The sequence below is a fragment of the Gasterosteus aculeatus genome, chromosome 4 (assembly GCF_964276395.1).
Source record: "Gasterosteus aculeatus chromosome 4, fGasAcu3.hap1.1, whole genome shotgun sequence".
Taxonomy (NCBI): domain Eukaryota; kingdom Metazoa; phylum Chordata; class Actinopteri; order Perciformes; family Gasterosteidae; genus Gasterosteus; species Gasterosteus aculeatus.
In genome coordinates, this window is record NC_135691.1 from 6,121,464 (window position 1) to 6,134,782 (window position 13,319).

Below are 13,319 nucleotides of genomic sequence, written 5' to 3' on the forward strand. Positions count from 1 at the left end.
CCATTTCAAAGTGTTGGTCTGGCATTATACACATGACATGATAGGGAGGAAAATCCCCTCGTATGATGGAAGTTAGGACTGAATGTACCATAAACCCACCAAATATTGTTACATGAGCTGAGCATGAACAATGAAGTTAACAGGCAGACATCCATTAATGGCAGACATGCAACATGTTTCTCAACAAGTAGCACCGGAGGCGAGACCTCCCAGAAGTGACAATCTGCATTGTGCAAACAGCGCATTGTGCAAACAGTTTGTTCCCCCAACAAACACAAGGTGAGGCATTTAACTGCTTTTTAATGCCGAAACCTCAACCACACACAGGGGGATCTATAAACATTGGAACGATGTCAAAACAACATAGTGAGGTTTGACGGTTTTAATTTTCCACTGCTCAAAGTAAAAATGGCTCCTGCAACATTTCCTGCACCCCCCGTGATTTTTTATGACAAATACAACAGCAGCTTAATTATACATGCGACCACCGCCATAAAAGCAAAACCATTAACTACCATCTTGTTAACACAGAGGACCGGCCTTGAAAGTGCCAGAGTCGCATTTTAAAATCGTCTCACTCAGCGCCCGTGACTGTTGTGGCGGATTGGCGCCATTTAGAGGAAATATAAAAATGAACGCGGCGGCGCCCGTGGACAGGACAGGGACCGCTGAAGGCTAATTCCGATGACCTGCTCTCAACGTACGAGCAGAAACGCGATGAAATAAATACAACTTTCAAGATACTGACGCGTTCAAAGAGGAAAAAGTGAGAGCCCAGATACTTTCCCCGACTTTGAGTTCATTCTACAGCTGCATGGATGCAGGATAAAAGGTGACCGCCGGTGTCCCTGACCCACCCCAGTGTGTCCGGGGGGAAGGCTTTGGAGTTTCCAAATAATAGTGAACTTCCAACCTCTTCCTTTGGTTGAGTTTCAAAGGCTTCCTGGTTTTACATTACTGGCCAAACACACCCCAGCTGTACACAAAGTGGCCCCTCTCAATGAGACCCTATGGAGGCAAAGGGAGATCACCCCGTGACGTAACCAAACATCCCACTTAAAAGCAAAGTTAACACAGGGGTTTCCATTGATGTTATTGCTCGCTCAAACAGGTCAGTGTTCACTGGTGGCACGTGTGATGTTACAGAGAGTAACATCACACTCGTGGGCAATGTTTTAAGTCTCTACAAAGAGAATCCAAAGTTAGCCACTGTCGTGGAGTAGAGTGGCCACGTGAATATTTCATACTCAGCCCTTTAATCTACCCCATCCTCAAGCTGTCCATATGGACTTCATAGAACGTGTCAATCCGATGAGTGATAGAATTTAAAACCCACAAAACAACCCCCTAAAGGCAATCCCATCAAGCAGCATTCAGCAAGAGATGTATAGGCCTATGTTAAGCAAATGGGCAGAGAAATGGTGACCCACTGAATCCATCATTTCTCCTCCTGTGTCCATTGTCTTAAAGCCTGCCCTCATGTGCCCGGTGTGCCTTTAAAGATATGTTAAGAGAAAAGAGCTCTCTGTCCTGGAATGAGCTAACTTAATTATCATAGCAACTGGCAGCACTCTTTAACATGTCAATGGTACTTGGCCCGCATGCATAATTTTGCTGTGTTATTGTGGTGGCCTCCGCGTTTTTCACTGACAAAAACCTAAACCACAGGCACGGGGGCCTATTGTCATGGGCGCATCCATCTGGATCAAGGCCATTAGAGGATATTTGCACTTCCTCTGTGGCTCCTGGCTCTTTTTGACATGCGGCAGAAGGAGAAGGCATCACCCACCAGTGCAGGGCCAATTGAGGTGCAGATTGACCAGAGGGACAGTGAAGAAGGGCAGCCAGCAGGGCAGCGCTCCTGTCAACTCCACTGATGGACACCCACGTGGGGGCTGGTGGTTGGCCTGAGGTTCTCTGAGGTCCTATAGCCACTGATGGGACATGACGAGGCAGGCGCCCTGGTTTCATTCTTTTGTCCCCGGGGATGTCGTAGGGTGTATCACAGTGTCAGAGGCTCTTGGCTACAGCACACTTTTGGTGTCAACTGCCGACGATACACAACTGCCCCCTTGCCTGCCCACACACGCACGATGGGGAAGAAAGATATTGGAGCGGCGGGCCGTGTACAGTTATTTTAGAAAGGTGAAGAAAAAGGGATTTTTTTTCTGTCTTTTGTTCCACCTCAAAAGATGAATAAAACATGTGTGCATTGAACTTAAAGCGGTATGTGGTTTGAACTGAGCACAAATATTCTCAACAGAAATGCACAAACGATGCACTTTGATGGACTTGAAACATGCTGATAAGGCACACAGGTGGTTAACGCCACAGCATTTACACGCAGCTTGACTGTTCCTTCATACGTGGACGTAAATGCGTGTGTGTGTGTGTGTGTGTGTGTGTGTGTGTGTGTGTGTGTGTGTGCTTGTTTGCACAGGTGAGGGAAACGATTAACAGTAAAAGCATAGATCTTAATACTCACATGTGAAAACAGCTCTCAGACACAAATCAAACAGAACCAATTCGGATCCAACACATAAACAACTTGGCTGTCAATCCATATCTCTCGGCGTGTAACGTATACGCCTGTCGCAGCGTAGGCAGCCCCCCCCCCCCCTTTGAGCGCTGTTGGAATGCTGACAGCACAGAGATAGGAATCTTGATTTGATTAAGAGTCAGAGTTGAGGGTCTAAACGCTGGAGCCAATATAAATTTTGGCGGGTGGGCAGGGAGACTGTTGCAAAGGAGGTGAGGTGGAGGGGAAGGGGCAGAGTGTGATGGCGGGGTGGGGGGGGTTTACCTGTGGCCGTGACTCCAACTGGGAGTAATTTGGAACAGACTGCTCCCAACGTGTTCATTAGGTTGGGACTGGGCTGAGCGCAGGTGGGGAGGGCCTGCCCTCCCTGACGCTGAATAGTCCTGATTGTGCCCAGCATAAAACGCCATCTGTTTCAACGAGGGAACGAGGGAACGAGAGAGAGAGAGAGAGAGAGAGAGAGAGACTACCGCGAGGAGAGAGGAGGGAGCTGCTGCTGTAAAGTCATGTTTTATGATGTCTGGACAATTTTGTATATACTAACATAGGAAGAGAAAGAAGAAAAAGTCATATACGGCGACATTTCCAGCTCTCTGGCTTGTCTTAAATTTACAATAAGGTACAATAAAAGTTGCAGTTTCTTTCTATGCGAAAAAAAACAAAAAACAGTCTATACCACCATAAAGAAAATGAATAATTGGTCGTAATGGTGATTTCCATAAAAGCAAACCGTGTGTGAAAAGACAAATAATGACTTATTGTAGACACGAGGTAAAATGGCGTACGCCTGCAGCTTAAATGGCAGGTCTCAGTCCGTGAGCAGACGGCTGACGAGACAAGGGGATTTGAGATGGGGCAGCAGAGTTCATTTACGGGCCTGCTGCTTCAAAGCCGGGATGTTTTTAGTTAATCCTGTACTCATACCAATAGCAGACGGACAAATGTTAATCTAGGTGTTTACATGCACATTAACACTGACTATTTTGCCGTACAGACACAACATTGCCCAAAATCTGCATTCATAAGTCTCATGTGGTTAAAAACACGGAAGGCAAAAATATATATTTTTTTCCTCTGTCAGTCTCACTCTTTCCCCCCCCCCCCCCTCTGTAACTGCGAGGTCCTGGGAAGAAAAGGGAGAGAGCAGAAGAGAAGAAGGCCACTGTTTGCTGCTCGACTTTTGAAGGCGTCTTTATCGGGCTTGGCAGCGTGGTCCTGCGTGTCCAAGCCTCGTCGTGCTTTTCATCCTTTGTGCCGTCCAAGGTGTGTCCAATGCACTGGGGCTTTGTGTGTGGAGGGAGACGACACATCACATTCTGTCTTCTGTCCCGAGCTGGGGGATGGGGGCAATCGGGGAAGGGTGAGGGTGGGGGAGGCCGGGAGGGGTGGGAGTGGGAGGAGTGGGGGGCGGGGGGGGACAACAGAGGAGGGACAAAAAGCAAACTTACAGAGGGCCACGGCTCTTCAAAGCCGCGATGCACAAAGGCTTATAAAGCGTTACTTCATGTAGAGTTGTGCCAGATGTAATTGCGGGGTTCCTTGAGATAGAGAATCACACGCAATGCCTGGCTGCGCCCCCCTGACACCGTGAAAGGACTGTGAAGCTTCAGCTGCAAAGGTGGGGGGGGGGGGGTTGAGCAGAAAAGTTCGCTTATGAACAAGTGAGTAAATAAGTTCTCTTAAAGGTCCCAATGCGAATCCGCCCTCGCTGCCTCGGAAAGGGTAATTTCATGCGCGGGGCCTTGACGGAGGCAGGAGGACTGTCTGTCCCGTTTAGAAATCAGGAAAGGGGTGGGGGGGGGATCTGCACGGGGCGACAAGTGATCCCCCTCCTCTTTTTTTGTTGTTGTTCCGCCATCAGCTTTGTGGGCTCCCTCAAGTGTGAACGCAGCTTTCCACAGAAAATGATGTCGATTCATTGTTAATAAGCCCAGAGGTGGGCAGGGTGAGCCCGCTGCATGGCAGCTATAGGTAGGATGTGGTTCTCCTGATCAACCTGACTAGTCCTCATCTGTTTCCTGCGGCCTCCTGCCGAGCTGGTCCCAGTGAGGAGCGTCGTGCATTGCTTAATATGTTCCGAGGCACAACCGCTGCCGCTGTCAGGTACATAGCCTCCTCCCCGTCCGGCGTGCGTGTGTGCAGGTGTTTGTTTGGCTGACAGCGAATGGTAATGGGTGTGGAGGGAAGGGTGGTGCCATCACTTTAGGCCCGCAGATGGGACTCCCGCAGGAGGGACACGCCCCGGTGTTTTTTTTCTCCCCGAGACGGGTAGACGAAGACAAACGCGGCGCCGGATCCGTCTTTGCATCTTAAAGGTTCCAGCAGACGCCGCCGCAGCCAGAGAATAGTGTGTTGTTGTTGCCTCTTCATGTGTCGTGTCCAAAGGCCTCCTGCTAAGGCTGTGAAGACCACAGCGTCTGTATCCACAAGGTCAAAGCTTTAGATGTGTACAAAGATTTTCTTCAGCAGGCTTCGTTTGGAATTTAACGGAGGAAACTCAATCATGTAGAGCTTCATCAAGGTGACACGGCACAATAATAGCATATAAATGCACTTCATCCTTGGAGGAGGAGTTCACTCGGGGACCTGTGTTGGTTTTACAGACGTATTTCTCTCCACTATGGAACGCAAGTTTACTTTATATCTTTATTGCAGTAAAAGGCCAGTATTTGCTCGCGCTGAATTAAAATGGCTTTTCATGGCCGAGCAAACCGTGCCCATGATTAAAGTTGAAATGACGGATCCTGTGTATATCCAAGTGATATTAAACGGCACCTGGCAGTGCAGGGGCAGCAAAGCCTTAGCCGGTATGTCTTTGCATATCAATAAGTAGCCACACCCATGAAATGGAATAATTAAACCCCGCGTGTATTTGACTACGATGATTGTTTTTGATTTAAGAGCCGCAACTAGCATGCAAAACCGGCTTAGATTAAATATATGATAATCATCAAAAAAAAGGGAAAAGGAATTACCAACAGAACTGGGAGAGAGCATCGTAACACGCTGGCCACACCTTTACTGGTATCGCAGTGAATACATCTTACATGCAAATACAGAGAGACATATTGCAGCAACGATACACAACACACACAGCGATAAAGTTGCCTTGGAGTTGTTATATATGTGCAGCACTGTGATTCACCGCTGCGACGTGCGTCCGGATGAAACTTTCGGATCCGCTATAACCTCGCCAGTATTCCTCCACATGTACGCGCCACCCGCAGGTCAGAGAACAAAGCACGAGGGCCAGCGAGCAGGTGTCAGAGGTCATGGTATCTCTGGGGGACCTCGGGTCTCATCTCAAAACCTCTGACATCTTTCAAAGCCCCCCTGCAGCCCGGGCCCTCATCAGCGAGTGCCCCCGAGTGCCCCCGACGGCCCCCGTGCACATATGCACCACCCCGGACTCCTCTCTGGTGGGTGAAGGTGGAACCTGAGTGCATCAACTAGAGCCCCCCCGTACGAGCGGAACAACCTCGGCCTGTCCAAACACCAGCCTGAGACCCGGCAGGGGAGGCAGGTAATGATGCTGGGGGGGCCAGAAACACATACAGGGGGCAGATTTCATTTTCTGCATTTTTCACAAAGGCTTTTTTTTCTCGGCGCATCTTGTACGACTCAAAGCCCGGCTGGAGAGGTTTTCACCCCGTGAGAGATAATTACTCATAACCCACATGGCCCCGTCAGCTCGGGATCATGTACACAATCACCTCGGTTTTACTGAAGCGCAGCCGCAAAAAAAAACTTTGAGTTTGCTTGGAGTTCCGGAGCGATCTTCCCTTAGATTTCCAACTTCTGAACATAGACGATGTCATGAAGAGTCCAACTTCAACATAGGACAATCATTTCCAACCAGGTGGGACTGGTACTAATCCTGCATTCATTAGATATGTCTGCTAATGTGTGCGTTGGGCTTTGATGAAGTGGTTAAAACCATCGGTGGAACAAATCTAAAATCCCCATCCCCTTGTCCGCCCGATCGACCATCAATAGAATCTTCACCCCTGAAGACGGTTCAGACGCTTGGCCAAACCCTACAGGGGAAGAGACACCCGGGGCCCACTGTGTCACACGCAAGAAGCTAAAAAAAAAAAAATAAAGGTGCTCCATCTCGCAGCAGATTATACGTTATCCGAGATGAAGGGTTGAAAAAGAGCGAGCGTAGTTCAGTCAAAGTAGCTAAACGGGTGAGAATTAAGATGTTGTAGCGTGGGATGAGGCAGTTATGCATACATAACAAGTTGAGGCTGGGACCCCCTACTGGGGAGAAGCACGACAAAGCCTCTCAAACGGCAATACCTCTGGGACAGCTAATGATTAATTAGCTTGTGTCATTAAGTGAGGCAAATGTCACCCGAGCTTCCTGGGGAAGCTGTCACACCATGTGTAGGCTACTCACAAGTTTCCCCCTCAGGTGTTGGTGAAGGGTGGAGGGAGGGGGTGGCAGGAGGGCGGGGGGGTTGTTGCACTGTTACTAGGCACATCCTGACATCTAGTGGTCAAAGATAAAACTGAATCAGTCTCGAGGCGCCATAATAAAACCGATAAAATAAAAACTTGCGAGCGATGTGTGTCGATAATGTGGGGAAATAGCGGCTCGCTGACATACGGACACGTGCCTGACATTTCTGATGACAGGCCGTCGACAAAGAGGCTCCCCTGATTCAGCTTTGGGATTTCTCCACGATCTCTGATCCCTCGCCACTAACTTAGGGGAGGTGACCTCTGACCTTTTAAGTGTCAATTACCTCATTAACCGTGGCACTGACATCAAAATCCAAGAGCTGATGCGAGTTCTTGAAGAAGCGTGAGCTGGCACACGGGCATCGTTGGAAGCACAGACATTTTCAGTGTTGGATATAACATTACAGTTTAAAAGATGTATTGTTTTTTTCAAATGTAAAAGCCAAAGACAATTAAAATGTTCTTACCCAAAATGCAAGACGCAACCTGGGGCGGGGAAACAACTTTCCCACACAGTTTGGAGCTAATCCAGACAAGAGAGGCCGCGGAAATGCCGGTCGAGAATAAAATTATTCACTTTAACGACTAATTCAATTCCAGCTCCGCCATCAGCTAACACTTAATTTTCCCTGCCTACAATTCTCAAGCATTCTCTTTCCCTCCATCTGAGGATCGGCTATTTTGAGCCTAATGAAGGACTGAATTAAATCTTGTTCTGCTACCAGACCAGACCACGAAGAAGTGAGAAGGCCCCTCTCTTGACCAGGGAGTGGCAGCACAACGCGCTCACAGACGCACACACATACACACCGCATAGTGCACCGCGAGTGCACGAGCACACACACACACACACACAATCTGCCTCAACCTCACATAGACTTTACGCATACAAAAGCACACCTGTCAGGGCCTTTCCACTGTGTGAGCAAGAGCAAAGACGTCTGGCCCTCCCTCTGTCTCTCTGTATGTGGTATCCCATGTCTGTTATATTAAAGCAAATCCATTCAGTTCCCACTTTCTCATCTGAAATAATGGCACCAGTAATTTTCACATTTAGGCAAGCGAGGACACATGCGGTCTCTCGGCCGCTCTGTCTCTCTCTCTCTGCTTAATGAATGGAATTGAATCTGGGCCCCTGTGGCTGTGATTTAATCTGCCTTTGAAGATTTCTACAATTTCCCGATAAAGGAATGAACCCGGACCTTCCTACCAAGTTGTATTCTTTCGCTAAACATGCGAGGGAATAAGACATCTACTCACACTGCCTGCACATTTACTCATATCTACAAGTGCGTTGGGTTTATGTGTTATTTACTTCAGCTCAAAGGGCCTCGAGACCTTGGCAGGAGAATCCCAATTGTGCCAATCCACCAGCGTGTGACGTCCATTTGAAGGGAACACAGCGATTGAATTAAAGTGCACTTTGGTCCGGAGTGCTCTCTCTTTGCCACTTTGCACCATAACATGTCTTGTCCTAAAATAATTAGATTGGGGCCTTGGGTGGTGGAGTGGCCGGATCCTCAATGGTCAAAAGAAGGAATGGCTTTGAATGGAAGCCTCCCATCCTAAAAAAAACACTTTATTTCTTTACACTTGAGGTTTGTTGTCTTTTGTGACCATTATGCCCATTCACCATTTGCTTTCATGCAGCTGTGCCCCTCTTTAAAAAAGTCTTTGTGCCGGCACCATGAATACAGGGAATGTGTCCATGGCAGGTAGCCCTTATTGCAAGTTAATCTCCTGAAAGAGCCTCATACAAGTACTTTTAAATTCTCCTCGAGCCACAGAAGGCTCATCATCAATCGAGCACTTCTCCCCTTTGTAGGACTGATGAGTGTGGTGCCCGGCCGGTGACAATGGCTGCCAAGTGTGGCAAATAATCACCTTCGTGGGGAAAACACTAGTAATTACTTCTAAACTGTTTGGGCTTCGGAGACAACTGCTATTGTGCAATAAAACGAAAGACTCCCTTCAGAGAGCAGAGCTGTGATGGCTGCTCTCGATCTTTTTGTCATCTGTTTGTTTACAGAGAATTCTCTTTGCAGCTTTCCACTACAACCATGCTCAATCAAGTGTGTGTGTGTGTGTGTGTGTGTGTGTGTGATTGTGTGCATGCATGTGTCTTAGTTTATATTTGTCTCCATCCCTCAAGCGCTTCTATTTGCGTATTCCTGACCCGAGATCCATTGAGCTTGCGTTGCCTTGTATGAACTATAGGAGTCTCTTAATTTCAATGAAACAATGAAACAAGAGTAATGTGTTAATTGAGCACATTCCTTCATTCCAACAGTCCTGCATTCATCCTCTGTTGGTCTCTAAATGAGAGTGAAGGAAGAATGTCTGACACTATTTCCCGGTGAGATAGTTTTTGATATATGCCTCATTTCTGTTTCGACAGATGGGAGACGGGAAGCAGCAAGATAAAAAATAAAATATACAAATTCTGAAACTATTATGAATAGTATCCCTCCAGCTGAATTACACAAATATTGCGTGTTGTACTTGTATATGTTATTAAACTGTATCGAATGTGTTATACAACCTCCGACATGTTTTTCCAATAACACTCACAGGCGACGCCACCGTTACTTTAGCGCTAATCACCTGGAAGCTTAAGTATCATCGGTAGGAATATCATTGTTCAACACCATAACCAGATAAACCAGATATCAGCAGAGCGGCTTAATTCAATTCAGATTCCGCAGCCCTGAAAGTTTACACCGTATTTCATTATAAATGTACATGTATGGTCTTGGTTTGCTGTCAGTGCCATATTCTGTAAACCAAAGTACATGGTAGGTCCACTGCACATAATAATAGGAACACATAGTGTATTTCAGTTATTTGTGATTTATCCACCATATTTTCTTCAGTGAATTCGGAACACAGTGAACGCTGATATTCTCTCATATTATGATTTTTAAGTTAAAAAGTGGCCTAAATGTCGAAAAAGCATGTGGGCCCTTTTCTCTTTAACCGTGATCATTAAATCATTAAATTTACAGATAATCAGAAATGTGTTTCGACAGGGAGAAAACTTGTTTACTTGTGATGGGAACCTTCCAATGACAACAAGAAAACTATTCAAATTCATGAGACCTTCATTTTCCTTACAATCTCTTTAATATACAATATCAAACACAAATTCATTCCAAACTCCACACAGGACTTCTTATGCCATTAGAAGAAAATACACAATGATTACATATGTCATTCAATCAATTTTGAAAGACGGTTCATTGTGGGGCAAAAGTGAAGAAAATTTTAAAACATGGTTTTCAAAGGGAAAAATAAGTAGTAGTAATAAGTAAAATCTTAGTTAAGACACATAGAGGAGAAGCGTGAGTTCTCACATTTGAGAAACAAATTTCAAAATATATATATATATATATATTGAAATTTATATATACATGTTTTGAAATTTGTTATATATATATATACGGTATGTCTTTTCTTATGTGGCTTGGTCTAGCAGTAATAGAGGATCGGATGGAGTTAAGGCTCTTTGTAGTCATCTGGGTCCAATGCAGTGGTTGTTCTGATACGATGCATCGTCCGCTCTAACTCAGCTTAACTTTAACGCAGCCTTTAACGCTACAACCGTCTTGTTTTGGCCACCAGGGGGCAGAAAACATAAAAACCAGCCGACAGACAGTAACCTACAATCAACAACAGCAGACGGACCGGGTCATTGCGGTGAGACTAACAACATTCAGCAAGTTTACCTTTTCCTTAGACTCAGTGTACAATATAGTTGCTTTTCTTGAACATGTTTGGCTAAACATGTATTGATGCAAATAGTTCAAATGAGGAATGTTAGCGAACAATACTTTCACATCTGGCAGTCATGCAGCAACACTTCGAGTTGGGTTTCTGGCCACAAATATAATTTGAACCTTTACTCACCATATAACAGTAACCACATGATGCGATGATAATAAAAAAGAAGGTACATTTCTGTAGTTTTTGGGCCTTGGCCAACGATTCATTTTTTTTTAACCAATACGCCATAACAAATAATATTTTGGCAACATGTTGGGTTCTGGTAACTATCAGCTCGCAGGTGTTAGTTCCTCTGCTCCGTAGGGGCTGAAAGTCATAAAATGCCAAAAATTCTAAGTGGCTAAAATGCTGTCAGAAAATTGTACTTTTTAAATATACTGGACACAAACCAACGTTATGAATTGTTTCCCTTTCCGGCCACTCGATGAATGTAAGTTCAGTATTTCCTCACCTTTCAGCTCTGTTTTGGTCAGTTTCAGCTCCATTGTAGAAACATGGTCAGCTAGATAGTAGCTGCTGCGTTTGCCATGCAGTTTTGTGAGGGAAGCTAGCTTGAGTAAACACCTCAAAGCTCTGATACCAGCTACATGTTTTCAGTTACTCTCAGGAAAAGGTCATAGGCCTTTTGACATGTCACAGCAGATGTCACTCATAAGGATGTTGTCTTTTCCTGTCCTATTTAGAGTGTGACAACGTGTCCCGGTGACCCAGCACACATAATAGCTCGGGTGTGGCGCACATCAAAGCAACTGGTTAGTCATGTAATGACATTGTTATTAAGTACACCTGTGTTTTCTCATCAATGTCAGGTCAGGGGCTGCTGTGAGAAGCCTGTTTTCCTGTCGGCCATGATAAGGCATAATGTCGTGGCTTTATGAATACGTCCCCGTGCTTATCATATATTCTGCTTCATAGTCCAAAAAGCTACACATTCAAAACGGAAACTTGCAAATAAGTGAAAAGTACAACACAAGGCTGATATAAAATAGTATTCAGTCTCTTAACTTGAAACATTATCCGACACTGGGATGGAAAAAAGGATGGTGATGTAAAAGAATCCATTACAGGATAGCAGAGGATAGAATTTCCTCATGGGGAGCAGAGACGGTAATAAAAGTGGCAATTTGTTGAGGATAAACAGCTAGACGGATAGATTTGCATTCATTTTTTAAGTTAGAAAAGGGAAACTGTGTCAGTACGTTTAAACGAATATGGGTCTTAGATCTATAATGCATAGTTCCTCCTTTTCTTCTCATTACATTAACAGACTCGTACATTGTTAATTTGACTAAATGTTACGTTTAAAATCATGACGATAAAGCTTTTGTTAGCTGGAAGAGAAAATAAATGAAAAACAGCCCCACAGGACAGAAAGAAAATAGAGAAACCCTTGACCGCCTGCAGTCCTTTCTGCCCGTCGTGTGTTTTATTGAATTGGCCCATAGGTGTCAGTGAGTGACAGCAAATGAGAGAGTGGCTACGCGACAGGCCCAGCGATGGAGCGGCGGGCACCTGGTGCCACATCGAACACGCGCTGTGTTAACAGTCGTATAATCCCAGGAGGTAGCAGGCCCGTGGGTCTGCCCTTCAACCACGGTCCACTCAACAAAAGAACAAGAATACACCTCCTCATCCCTTTGCAGTCACCAGCATTTCATTTGCGATCTAAATCTAAAAGGCCGGGTGCTCGAGACTCACATCAAAGGGCTTGTGATAGCTCGGTTAGAGCAAAGACTTGAAATGAAATGGCTAATTACCAGCGTTGATCAGTAGGCCACAGACTAATTGGATTGCAAAATGTAGCATGTCATGCTGCTTTGTTTTTTTGTGCATCTCAATGACGTCTTTTTGCTAGAAAGGCTATAATGTCAATGCATTTTTTTAAATATTTATACCTATCGAAAAAGAGGGCTTGTATAGACGTTGGTACAAGCATTCGTAGGCAGAGGGTTGTGTATGTTTGATCAAAAACGAGCATTCCACATATTACAGTGTGACAGATTTTGCTGTTAATAGAAATGTTCAAAGCTTCAGGTGAATACAGATGAGCTCGGTGCAATGGCCCCTTTTTATCTATCAGGTCTCGGTTATGTTTAGAAGTCGAGGTCTAGTTTTCAGCTTCATCCTGTCAGAGGTTGTACACATAGTTTATTCCCTCTTTCACGTCATCTTGACGTGTTTCTCAAAAGGTTGTGTATTGATCGGTTTCAGTGTAACACCAAATATGGAGCATGAGCAAAACTGTGGGATCCTGCGACACTGGTCACGTATAAGTGATGTGAGTGAAAGCACCTGAAAGCACCATCCACTCAATGGACCTGGTGAGACCATTTCTCAGTTTGAAGAATCAACTCCGAAGCATTTTTAGCCAAATAATGAACATTTTAACGTACACACCTATTGAGAACTGGCCAAACATCTGCCAGTGTAGATGTGATGATATGATGCTCCAAGCAGCAGTCATTGTGCCTTGAGGTGAGTTTTGGAACTAAGTCTTGGCGGTGTGCCATTACCCAAGGATTAAATGACC

General features: G+C 45.5%; 1 protein-coding gene across 1 annotated transcript in view; it reads right to left on the reverse strand.

The window, feature by feature from the left end:
• The window catches only part of zic6 (zic family member 6), a 63,512-nt gene extending 55,763 nt beyond the window's left edge, over positions 1–7,749 (reverse strand). The window contains exon 1 of the mRNA XM_040173013.2: positions 7,474–7,749. The gene's annotated coding sequence lies outside the window, so the exon portion shown is untranslated. The remainder of the gene's footprint in view (positions 1–7,473) is intronic.
• Between the last annotated feature and the right edge of the window lie 5,570 nt (positions 7,750–13,319).